The sequence below is a fragment of the Macaca mulatta genome, chromosome 15 (assembly GCF_049350105.2).
Source record: "Macaca mulatta isolate MMU2019108-1 chromosome 15, T2T-MMU8v2.0, whole genome shotgun sequence".
In the NCBI taxonomy this organism is placed as follows: Eukaryota; Metazoa; Chordata; class Mammalia; order Primates; family Cercopithecidae; genus Macaca; species Macaca mulatta.
In genome coordinates this window covers 20168172-20181438 of record NC_133420.1, presented here as the reverse complement: position 1 = coordinate 20181438, position 13267 = coordinate 20168172, and the positions used below count along the sequence as shown (strand labels likewise).

General features: G+C 56.7%; 1 protein-coding gene across 3 annotated transcripts in view; it reads right to left on the bottom strand.

Annotated features, from left to right (window-relative positions):
• NIBAN2 (niban apoptosis regulator 2) overlaps positions 1 to 13267 on the bottom strand; it is a 72858-nt gene that overhangs the window by 26781 nt on the left and 32810 nt on the right.

The following is a 13267-nucleotide window of genomic DNA, read 5'->3' as shown; positions in this document are numbered from 1 at the left end:
TGGAAGTTTGGTGGAAGGTGGAGGTTTCAGTGAGTCGAGATTGCGCCATTGCACTCCAGCCTAGGCGACAGAGCGAGACTCCATAAAAAATAAATAAATAAATAAAAATAAAACAAAATTAAATTAAATGAAATTAATTTTTTTAAAAAAAGATGGAGGGACCTATCTGGATAGGTGCCAACAAAAGGAAAGGGCTCATACTCCATTAAGGAAAGAAAGCAAGTGACAGAGTCACCTGTTGACTATCATCTCATTAAAAAAAAAACTCTTTCTGGCCAGGTGCAGTGGCTCATACCTATAATCCCAGCACTTTGGGAAACTAAGGCAGGTGGCTCGCTTGAACCCAGGAGTTTGAGACCAGCCTGAGCAACAGCAAGACCCCATTTCTACAAAAAATACAAAAGTTTGGTCAGGCGCGGTGGTTCACACCTGTGATCCCAGCACTTTGGGAGGACAAGGTGGACAGATCACCTGAGGTCAGGAGTTCGAGACCAGCCTGGCCAACACGGCAAAACCCCGTCTCTACTAAAAACAGAAAAATTAGCCAGGCATGGTGGCGGGCGCCTGTAATCCCAGCTACTCAGGAGGCTGAGGCAGGAGAATCACTTGAACCTGGGAGGCAGAGGTTGCAGTGAATCAAGACCGTACCACTGCACCCCATCCTGGGCGACAGAGCAAGACTCTATCTTAAAAAAAAAAAAAATTAGTCAGGTGTGGTGGCGTGTGCCTGTAGTCCCAGCTATTCAGGAGGCTGAGGTGGGAAGGTCACTTAAGCCCAGGGAGGTCGAGGCTGAGTGAGCTATGATCACGCCACTGCACTCCAGCCTGGACGACAGAGCAAGACCCTGTGTCAACACACACATAACACAACCAAAACGCCTCCTATTCGTGCATATAGATTACTTAGGCTTGGGTGCGTGGAGGAGGTCTGGAAGGCAGCATGCCAGGCTGGGAAGGCAGGACCTCTGGTGTGGGAGTGGGGAGTGCAGAGTGAACGTCATTTTCTGTTTATTCCCTTTTATAGCATTCGAATTATTTTACAATCATGATTCCTTTCATAATAAAAAAATAAACAGTCTAAAATTAACGCCTCTACCAAGTGAACAACCTTTCTGCTTTCACTGGCCATTTGCGCCCGTCTTCTGCGTGGTTTCTGAATACAGGTGAGTGCTATGGCCTTGAGGGCAGGCCCAGGCCACATCAGGCTCAGCACCTGTGCTCCTGGGCGTCCCCATGTTCAGATGAAGGAGGAGGCCCAGAGAGCGTCTCAGACCCATGAGGGGAGAGGCTCCCTTGTCCTAAGAAGCTGCAGCTCGCGCCCCGACTGGGATTTGTGCTGGCCCGCTGTGTGGCTCCCCTCTCTGGGCCTCGGCTTCCCCCCATGCACTGAGAGGCTGGATTTAATGATGGACAAGCCCTGCCATCTCTGACAGTCTTGGATTCCAGGTTTTAAAGCCCTGGTCCTTTCTCAAAAGAGGAGCTGCCCCTTCCGTGGCCAGTCTCCAGGTACCGAGGGCACCTGGTTAGGATAACATTTCATTCCATCCTCTCTGTAGCTCTGTGAGGGAGAAACTGTTATCCCCACTTTACAGAGGAGGTAACTGAGGCCCTGGGAGGTTAAGTCACTGGCATAAGGTCACACAGCCAGTGGGTGGTGGAGCTGGGATGCAGTCCTGGGTCCCCGCCAGGAGGTGGTGGCCTGGGAGGAGGGCTGAGAGGGCATGTCACACGCCGTGCCTCACAGCTCATACCCAGGGTCCCAGGCACGTGACCTTCCTGCGTGTCTGCCCACATCCTGGGCCCTGCCTCGGTGATGGGGGTGGGGAGACAGCCCCCACCCCCTCTCCACAGACCCTGTCCCTCCCTGTGCTCCCGTTTCCTGGAATGAGGTCATGTCCGTCCAGATTCCAGTTTGGGGGTAGGAAGGGGAGAACGAATGAGGAATTTGCTTTGAATGCCTATTTTTTAAAAACCATAAACAACCAGAACTCTCTTGGAGACCATGGGAATCGTTTTGAAAAACGATGAGGCAGAGAGGGGGCCGGTGGAAGAGAGTCACACATTGGGGTTAACAGGAAAACAGGATGGAAGCTGACAATAACATCGGTGCCATAGTTGTCATCGGCACGGCCACCGTGCTACGGCAGGTTTTACATTTGTGAACCCAGAGAACCTCCGTGAGAACCCCAGGGAGCCACTGCTGTTGTTTTCCTATTTCAGGGATGAAGAGTTAAGCCACACACCCCATGGGCATTCTATCAATGTGGCCGGCAGGATGGGCAGGCTTGGGCCTGCAGGTCTCAGGGGTCGTCCTTTGGCCATGGCTCCAGGGCCCCCAGCCAGCCCCAGTGCACCCAGCCCGCAGACAGATCCCAAAGGGCTGGAGTCTGCCACCGTGGCCCTCAGGGAGCCAGGCCCTGGAGGGAGCTGCCATTGCTGTGAGGACTCGAACCCAGGTCTGCCGGACCGCAGCCTATGCTCAGCTGCCCGGACAGCACAGTCCAGATATGGAGTCCAGGCAAGGAGGAGCTGGGTTCAGAAAGGCCCCTGGGCTGGCCTGGGGAGGACAAAAGAGGGCAAGACTGAGCCAGGAGAAGGCCCAGCATGTCCCATCGAGGGACAATTGAGGCCCAAGTTGGGCAGGGCTATGGACCGGAGAGGAAGCTGCAGGAAGCTCTGAGGAAGGGAGACATGGGAGTGTGGGGACCCGCTGCCTGTCAGGCTGGGAGCTGAAGGTCAAGGCTGAAGGTCAGGTCTCTGGGCCAGTGCAGTGCTGCCCACAGGCCCAGGCCTCGGGCTGAGGGGACCCAGGCAAGGGTCAGGGATCCAGGATGCAGTTCCCTCTAGGTTTGCCACGTTGGCCCCAGGTGGAGCCAGAATCGCTCACTACCCAGGCTTGCTCTCAGAACTCAGGCGCCAAACAGGTCAGGTAGGGAGGCCGGGAACTCTGCTGGGGGGGGTCTGGTCTCCTTTTGCTCACCACTGGATCCTGGGCACCGGGCCTGGCACAAGCAGATGTCGTCGAGGGTAAGAAGAGTGGGGGGGTTGGTCCAGCAGCCAAATAGTTACTAAGTCCAAACAAGGGAAGGCCGTGGGGCAGTCATCGGAGGGATACTGAGGGAGCACCACGCTGGAGGTAGGGGGACGGCATTAGCAAGGGGTTATGGACCTTAAGGATGGCGCCCAGGCAGCACCGGGAAGCCGGCCCCGCTCAGAAGAAGGGTGGCAACCAAGGGAGAGCTGGAAAGGGAGGACCATGGGAAACAGGGCCACGGATAGCTTCTTGGCAGGAGTAGCCCCGAGCACATTCTTGAGAGATGTCCTCAGCCAGCATGGAAGGAACCGCCACGTGCTTTGTACAGAGGAAGTAACCCAGAGACGTAGAAGATGAGGACTCGGGTGCCAGGGGCTCCAGGTGTGGAGGCCAGAGGGACCCAAAAGGCCAGCAGCACTCGGAGGGGACCAGCCTGGACAAAAGGCTTGCAGGGGCCTTCCTGGCTGGACCCTGCTGGAAGAGGACCCAGGCGGGCACCACAGCCCTGGCGGGGGCTCAACCAGAGGACCCAGCCTGGCCACGGCCTCACCTGCTGAGCTCTGGGACTGCAGCTCAGGCAGGCCCCACCCAGTACCCCACTTTTCCTTCTTGCTCCCTGCAGTGGCTCTCCCCTGGCATTGTCGCTTCAGGATTTTACAACCCAAATTCCCATGCCACATACCGGCCTGGGTGTCTGTGAGGGTCCTGAGCCCGGGTACCCCTCTTTTCTCCATACTTGCCCACAGCAGCACTCCCCATTTCCTGCCACAGCCTCTGGAGATACCACACGCTACGGATTTGGGGCAGATGTTAGACAGGTTCTCCAACACTCAGACTTGCCACCCTGTTACGGGAATGTGAGCCAGAGAGGGTGAGCAGCTCAGCTGAGGTCACACAGCCAGACGGAGGCAATCAGGTTCGAGCCATAGCCAGCTGCATGCCACCCTCCTGGTCCTGGCTCTGGCCACTGTCTACAAGGCCCCACGGGCCCCCTACCTCCCCTTAGAGGGCACAGAAGAAACAGGCTGTGCCCCCATCTGCAGAGGCAGGGCTGGCCCGCAGGTCCTGGGTCCAGGAACTGTTAGGCTCCAGCTGGTGGTAGGATCACTCGCTTCTGTGAGCTACAGAGAGGCTGGGGTGGGGCGGTCTGAAGGTGTGTGCCAGCTTCGTCACCTTCCACGTTTTCTCATCCATTCTGCCTCCCTGCACTGACTCAGCCCCAGGTGCTGCTGGGTGAGAAGGCAGAGGATGGAGTGGGCCAGGACTCACGGAGCCTGCCCTGCGGCCCCAGGTGCCCGGCCTCCTGGTGAGGAGCTTGAAGTCAGGGCCAGAGTCCCCGCCCTGCCATATGCCAGCCCTGCAAGCGCCCAGATCTCAGAGCCTCACATTCTTCATTTGTAAATGGGCCTCTCCAAAGCCGTTCCCGAGCTCTGAGGTCTGCAGGACCGGATAGCGTTGAGGTGCTCAGCTCCAGGCCTCCATAAACGTCACTGCTAATCACCACAGTGCTCAGCTGAGAACAGCAGTCATAAGAGACTGTTTGAAATGTTTATTAGCAGTATAACGTTTATAGTTTGAAATAATCCAGTAGAGATTTGTTTTCTGAAGAACCAGGACAAGAATCACAAAATAATGATGATGATGATGGGAGGGCTTCCACAAACAAAGATCACAGACACGGGGGAGCTGAGGGGGACAGCAGGGCCCTGTGTGATGGGGGGTCCCGCCTGGCTGTGGCTGGGATCCCCTGGCGTAACCCTCAGCCTCTGCTGGCGCCTGGAGCCATTGGTTGCCCCCTTTTCGCCTTCTGCCAGCAGGAGGTAAGCCCACGCCCATCAGACACAGCGCCCACCTGTTCTTTGCCCCAAGACACACCATTCTTCAAATGGCCCAGAGGTGAGTACAGGGAACTACACCCCCACTTTACAGCTGTATGAACCGAGGGAACACTTTACAGCTGTATGAACTACAGGGAACTACAACCCCCACTTTACAGCTATATGAACCGAGGCTCGGAACAATTAAACGGCTCAGGAAAGGCCACCTTGTCAGTCCACAAAACCTGTTGAGGCCCCTCGCAGAGGCTGTCACAAAAGGCGCCTGCCTGTAGAGGTCCTGGTTCCCTTCTTAGCCCAAGAGGCCAGCGTGTGAATTCTGGGAGTGGAATTGAGTCCTGGTCTGTGCCCAGGGACCTCAGGGAGCCACTCCCATCCCAGGCCTCTGTCTCCACGTGGTGTCTCCATGGGTACTGGGCTGCATCTACCTCTGAAGAGGCCACTTTTAGGGATGCAGGTCTAGGGCAAAACTCACAACACACACTTGTGGGTTTGTTGTGGAGCTGAGAGTCAAGCCTTTCAGCAAGTTGGTTGAATAAGGGGGTGCTCTGGATCTTAGAGGGGCTCTGCTCCCTATATGACTGGAACCCTGTCTCCCAGGGCTGCACGCTATCGGGCTATTGAGGGTGACTGAGAAGGACCCCCTCACAAGCCAGTCCTCCTAACTCTGCCCCTGGATCCCCAGAGTTTGCCAGGGATAGGTGCCTAGCCACCGACAACTTACTACATGGCCCACAGCCTGTTTAATCCCAACAGGTATTAGCATCCCATATGACAGAGAAGAAAAGTGAGACTCGGGCTAAACACAGCGGCTGTCACCTGGGAAGCACTCAGTGTCATATGGCTATTTAGAAACACAGTCGTGCAGCCGGGCGTGGTGATGCGCGCCTGTAATCCCAGCTACTCAGGAGGCTGAGGCAGGAGAATCACTTGAATCTGAGAGGCAGAGGTTGCAGTGAGCTGAGATCGCGCCACTGTACTCCAGCCTGGGCGACAGAACGAGACTCCGTCTCAAAGAAAAAAAAAAAAAGAAATGCAGTTGTGTGGCTGGGCGTGGTGGCTCACGCCTATAATCCCAGCACTTTGGGAGGCCGAGGCAGGTGGATCACTTGAGGTCAGGAGTTCGAGACCAGCCTGGCCAACATGGTGAAACTGCACCTCTACTAAAAATACAAAAATTAGCCAGGCGTGGTGGCGGATACCTGTAATCCAAGCTACTCAGCAGACTGAGGCAGGATAATTGCTTGAACCCGGGAGGCAGGGGCTGCAGTGAGCTGAGATTGCACCATTGTACTCTAACCTGGGAGACACAGTGAGACTCCATCTCAAAAAAAAAAGAAAGAAAGAAATGCAATTGTGAGTTGTCATCACATCTGGAATTCACTATATACTTAAAATGGCTAATTTATACAAAAACTGTGTATTAGATATTTCATAGTAAGAAAAATTAAGGATCGAGCTGACTGATCTTTTGGGAATGATAGATATGTGGGAAAAGACAATAAAGATCTAATTTGGGTCAGTCAAAAAAAAGAAAAAAGAAAGGAAGAAAGTGAGGCTCAGAGAGACACACAGCCTGGAAAGGAAAGAGGTGGGTTTTGGACCTTGTCTCCCACCAAAGCCTGCACAGATCCCCACCCCACAAAGCCTCTCATTCCTCCCCCTCATGAGGACCCACAGTGCTGTTTTCAAAGCCCTGGTTTTCCATTCTCTTGCTGGGTTCTTGCCTGATCCCAAGAAGGAGGCAACACAAAGCTTTACTCTCCTCATTTTACAGATGAGGAAACCGAGGCTCAGAGGGCAAAGTGACTTTCCCGAGGCCACAGCTGGCAGGTGTCAGAGCCGGGACTGAGATCTAGGGTTTCCAGCTCCCCTGGCCCCCGTCGGATCGGAGCTGGTGGAGAATCACCAGACCCATTGGAGCCTTACTGCTTCATCCTTATAGGGCCCTAGTTTTCCTACCTTTAAAATGGGAGGGTGGGTCCCTGTCAGCTCAGCTGACCAAAAATCTCAACGACAATCTAATCAGTGCTGCCCTGGCCCCAGGAACTGACCAGGATGCTGGCCTCAGCACCTCCTTCGAGCTGCTGGTGAGTCAGCTCTGACCAGCAGCTGATCACAGCCCCCTTGGGCCAGACAGAAGGACTAGGGGGAGGACTAGGCACCCCCACCACCTGCAAACAAGGCACCATTTCGACACGGACACACGGGCTCTGGGTTCAAGTCCCAGCTTTGCCACCTATGAGCTGTATGGCCTTGGCCAAGGCACTTCCCCTCTCTGAGCCCTTATTTTCCCCTCTGCAAAATGGCACAACAGTATCTGCCATATCTAGGTTATGACAGGACAAACAGGCTACTGAGCGTGAAGCCCTTTACCCTGGCAAAAAGGGGGCACGTCACCAATGGGGGCTCCTAAGAAATGCCTCTTGTCAAGGTTCCTCTAACCCACAGTGAGGCCCTTGAAACAGGCTGAGCACGCAGCCTGGCCCACCCCGGGACCAGCGCCAACAGCAGCCAAGGCAGCCAGAACGTTAATTAATCTCTGATTTTCCAAACTGACAACGTTAAGGACCACGCTACTTCCTGTGCAGATAGTGAGGCTGGGCAAGAACTGGGGAAGCCCCAGGGTGGCCTGGAGGCTTGAGGAGCTGGGGGATAGGGTACCAGACTAACTGTGCAGATGGGGGAACTGAGGCTACAGAAGAGGGGCTTGCGGAGCTGAGAATGGAAGAAGGAGTACAGGGGCTCTCAGAAAATCGACCTAAAAAGGCGCATCCCGGAGGGCCTCAAATGCCAAGCTGAGGAGTTCCTTCTTTGCCTTCTCATGACGCTCCCCAAAGCCACCGTGTACCGCACCTGTGCTAAGCATTTTACTTGGACCCATGCCCCCGATTCTTCAGCTCAACCTCGGGCCAGGTGGTATTGGTACTGGCAGAACATTTCAGATCAGGTGACCGAGAACTGGGTTCCTCTGCCAAATCACACTGCTGAGAAGAGGCAGAGGTAGGATCTGCACCTTGGTCCCGACCTGGTGCCTAAGCCTGAAACCCTGTTCCACATGGATGGTGGGTCCAAGAGGAAGAAGGTCATCTCCAGCTGTGACCACATCCAGCTCATGTCCACCACGGGGGCTGCACGCCGGCGCAGGCCCTGGTTTGGCCCAAACCAGGGCGCCATGCCAGACCCATCCCTGGCTCATCTGGTCTCTCCAGTGGGCTCCAGGGACACACCTCACCCACGAGGCCTGGCCCGGTTTCAGGGTTTCAGGGCTGAGAGGTTTGCTGACTGAAACCAGGCAGGTAGCAGCACCCTGTAGGGTGGGGCGGGCTCAAACCTGCCCGCCTGGTTCCCAGGGCACGGGGAGCAGGTCCAGCATGGGGAGGGGGGGAAGGAGGGGGGCGCCGACCCCACCCACCCCAGAGCCCAGGGACCAGCAGAGGCAGAGATGGGGCAGGGACTCCATTTTCCCAGGTCTCAGAGTTGTCCAAAGCATCACCATCTCCATCATGTGCCTGGGACAGCAGGGAGAGCCTGGGGTCCAGAAAGGTAGTGACACTCTCCTAGGGCCACACAGCACGTCCAACAGAGCTGGGTTGGCATAGGCCAGTGCCTCGCCCAGGGCCTTTCTACTCGCCCCCCATCTACTGTCACAATCAACACACAATAGCAGCAGCCACTTGTCAGCACCACCTCTGTGCCCAGCACAGCACCGCACATGCACACTCATTATTTCATGCACTGTCCCCACTTCCCAGAGGAGAACACTGAGGCTCAGAGAGGTTAAGCGAATTCTCCAGGGACACACAGCTTGTAAATGACATGAACTCAGAATAGGGAACCGACGTTTGGGTAAAACCATCTCACCCTGGCCTCCACGCAGCACCAGCCCGTGGGTGGCCTCCATGGAAAGGGCAGACACAGGGCTCCTGCTCAGGACCTGTAATCAGGTGGGAAGCAGGGGGTGGGAGGGGTAATGACAGGCTCCATCAAGCAGCAGGAGGGGGACCAGCAGCCCATCCACGAGAAGAGCCTGAGCCAGCAGCCAGAATCCAGCAGGCCAGGGAAGGGGAGGACAGCTGAGTGTCCCCGCTCCAGTCAATTCCTGTCCAGAAGGGGAACCACACCAGAGAAGGCAAGAGATGGATTCAGGGTCCCTCCATGAGCCACCCCTGGAAGAAGCGGTGCAACAGCAGATCCCTGGGACCCCCCCTTCTGGGCCTGAGAGAAACAGGGCCTATGGGATTCCCTCCCCCATCATGACCTGCCCCCTAGCATAAGCCCAACAGGGTGAGGTAGGCTCCCCAGCGCCCAGGGGCCAGTCAAGTGGCCACCCAGCCTGTGCCTCTAGTCACTGCCCCCCAGCCAGGCCACTCCCGTCCTGTGCCTGCCGCAGCCACCAAAGTCCTGCCTACTCCATCCTGGCTGCCTCTGATCCTTCCCACACACAGGGGCCACAGGGGCCACAGGGGAGTTGCCCAAAGCTTCCTGGCTCAGAAACCTTCCAGTGGTACAGCTCCTACTGCCGCTGGGATGGAGCTGAACTCCTCACCATGTCCGCAGGCCCGAGTCGTCTAGGGTCTTGCAGAGGCTGCTCCCCATGTCCGGAATACAGTCTTCCGCCAAGCTCACTCCTCAGTGCGCCACCGTGTGTCTTCCCCCTCGAAAGCCCCAGGCTGGGTGGGAGCCCTCCGCCTATTCCCGCCGCCCACCGCTGGTCTCCTGGTGAGTAAAGGTCCGTTCCTCCTGTGGCTCCCATAGGCAGCACCCCTGCTCCTGAGGCAGGGCCTGACACACAGTGGAAAAGGAAGGGAAGCCCACAGCGACAGGCCAGAAGTGACAATCTCAGGCCAGATCCACCCCCAAAAGAGAGCCACCATGCCACTAAGCAATAAGCCCCCAGACACCCCGGAGATTCCTCACCACGGAAACAGAGGCTTACATCCGAGCAGGCCCTTGGCTGGGTCCTGGGGATGAGGAAATGTACACTGCGCTGTCCTTCCTTGGGGAGGTGGCTGACATTTCCCCCCCTGCCGGCCTCGGGTGCCCTAAAGGGGCCCTTGGCTGGGTCACCCTTCCCTGAGGCCACTTTTGTTTTGTTTTGTTTTGTTCTGAGACGGAGTCTGGCTCTGTTGCCCAGGCTGGAGTGCAGTGGCACGATCTTGGCTCACTGCAACCTCTGCCTCCCGGGTTCAAGCAATTCTCCTGTCTCAGCCTCCCCAGTAGCTGGGATTACAAGTGTCCACCATAACACCCGGCTAATTTTTGTATTTTTAGTAGAGATGGGGTTTCACCATGTTGGCCAGGCTGGCCTGGAACTCCTGACCTCAGGTGATCCACCCGCCTCAGCCTCCCAAAGTGCTGGGGTTACAGGTGTGAGCTACTGTGCCTGGCCCCGAGGCCAGTTATTAACAAGGAGAAACCTCTTCCCGTAAAGACAGCATCCCTCAGCACGCCAAGGCCCGACAATGACAGCCGTGTGACCCTGCATGAGCCAGCCCTCAGCTAGGGTCTTCCAGTGTGAGATCATTCTCGACTCTCCAAATGGCCCAGGGAGGAAGGCTCTGTCACTACGCCAGGAACAAAAAGGCACAGAACAGTTAGGGAGCCCCCCTACCCCGAAGCTAATGGGTGTCACGCTGGCTGGGGACACCTCATGACATTTGACATAGACCCAGACAACAGCTGCAGGAAGTGGTATGGGAATCACCCGCCATCAAGACAGAGGCTGGAAGGTCCAGGGCCTTGTCCCAGGTCAGCCAGCTGTCAAGCAGGGAGCCAAAATCCAAGCTGGGGTGTGAGCCCAGGCTGGCCGAACCTAGACTCCACAGGCTGTGGAAAGATCTGGAAGATGGTTGCATGAAGCACTTTCTAAAGGATCTCCCTGGGTTCTGATGACCCCAGGGACTGTGGACTAATCTGTCACCACAGGCCTGGCACACTGAAGCCCACAAGCATGTTACACAGAATCACATCCAAGATCCGTAACTTCAGCCCTGCTCTCCTTCCCATCCCCACACCCTGGGCATCTCTCACCTCCATTGTGCATTTCCTACCTCCACATCTTCATCCATGCTACGCCCTCTGGCTGGAACGCCCTTCCCTTCAATTCCACAGTTCACAATCTTAGCCAGACTTTCAAGGCCCTGCTCACACATCCTCTCCTCCATCACACTATTCTTCAGTTCCCCATTTGCATATAATTATAATCATAATTGCAACATGAGCTAATGCATGTAACAGTTAGCTCTGTGCCTCATTCATGGGCCAGCCACACACCCCTAACAGGCCACTGGACCCGGAAAGGGACATCCAAGATCAAGTCCAAACTATCTTTAGGACATATAGGGAAACTGAGGCTGGGGAAATGGGGAAAAGCTGCCCAGGATCCCATTGCCCTGTGAGTGTCCCAGCTCCTCTGGACCAGCTTGGGGAGAAACAAGTGAACGGGGCTTTCACACCCAGCGAACCCAGGTAAACCGCAACCTCAGCCCCTCAGCTTCCTCCTCAATGGAGGATATCCGGCCTCTGGCCTTGGGGTCCCATGTCTAGAGTGCCCCCCTAGCGTCCACTCCTTGTGCCTGGCCAACTCCTCTTTCTCCTCCCCAGGCTCAAGTGCCACCTCCTCAGAACCCTCCCTCCAGACAAGTCCCGGCCTCCCCGGCCTCCCCGGCCTCCATTCCCAAAGCCACTGGCCTGTTCCCCGCACTCCCCTCAACCACAGTTAATGCCTCATCTGAGATGTTCCCCGGACTGAGAATGCCCTCCGCCGTCTCCCCAGCACCCGGCTCCTGCCAGGCCCGGGGTGGGGCTTGATGAACAAGTGTTAGGGCACCCAGTCTCAGGCACCAAACAGGTCAGCAGGGAGGCCACGGTGGGCTGGGACACAGTCTGAGGGCACAGGCCGTCTGGGTCTCATCACCGAGGCAGGGCAGGCCCAACAGAGCCAGGATTCAGCCGGGGTTTTTCACAAGGCTGCCTTGAAAACGCTTCTCGGTTGGCAAATATTTAACCAGGGCTGGGCCACAACAGGTCTGGTGGGGAAGGGTGAGCTTTGAGGCAGGAGGGCTGGGAGGAGAGGGCGGGGCTGGGGCAGAGGCCCACAGAAATGCCCCCCAAAAAACGGGTGACCAAAAACCCGCCCAGTGGGGCTGCCCTTTCCTTTACACCTCGAGGCTGCCTGGGTGGGAGGAAGTCGATTCCCATCTTGACACAAACAGAAAGAAACAAAAGCCCTCTCATTCCCTCCTGCCCCTGACCCCGCCTGCCTGGCAGCGGCCCCAGCCCACAGCCCACAGCCCACAGTGGCGGCTTGTTCTGGGAGCCCAGGATGAGGCATCCCTGCCGTCTGGGAACACAGATCCTCACTGGGGAGGGCAGCCCACTGGGGGTGCCGAGGCCCCCAGCAGCAGCGCCACCCAGAGCAGGACCCCACTCCGGGGGGTGGGCACCCAAGGCTGCTGTCCTGAGGGCCCCCCGGCTGAGGCGGAGGCTGATCTATGACAGTAATTGGGTAGACACAACCCTCCTTTCCCCTCACACGGAGTCACCCATTGCTGTTGACTTTTTCTCCGCAATGTCCCCGGCCTTCATTCCTTTCTTGTCATCCTCACCACCCCCACAGGAGCCTGAGTCTTAGCCAGCCACCTGTCAAAATTGCCCCAGGCCCCAGAGGAGCATCCACATGCCTGTCCCCAGCTGCTCCTCATACCCCTTCTCTCAGCCACGTCCAGCGCGGAGGCTGGACTGGGAACCCAGGGTGCTCTGCTATGGCTTGTGCACATTGGCAGGTGCCCCGCCACGAGCCTGGATCCCTGCCCTGGGCCTGTTTGAGAACCCACCACCAATGTTCCCCTCAGTGTCCAGCCTGGAGTTGGACCTTGAGATATCCAGGAAGAGCCTGTGGTCGAGCCTTTCCCCCAAGATGTCCCCAGTGTCACCACCCAACCCTGCCCCATCAGACAGGTCACAACCACTGGGGCAGGGCTGAGGACAGGACCCAGCCCAGATCCCATGTCTTCCATCAGCCAGGGCAGGCCAAGACAAAATGGCAGATGTCGGGCGAGTCACCAAGATCAGGCGAGGCTCTGAGGCTTCATCACGATGGGCACGAAAGGGTTCACGTTGCCCTCATTCATTCATTCAGCAATCCTGGCCATTGGGTACTCAGGAGAGAGTACCCTAATGAGGGAGGCAGATTGTCAACAAAAACTACAATGACTGGGAGCCCCAGCTGGGAGAAGCACAGGAGATCACAGGAGCCCAGGAAGGCGACTGACCCAGCCTACAGGGTCATGGAAGCCTCCCAGAGGGAGGTAGCAGCTGAGACACAAAGAGTCCCTGCTAGGGGAGGCAGGACACTGGGAAGGGAGTGTGTGCCGAGCAGAAGACCTGGGAAAAG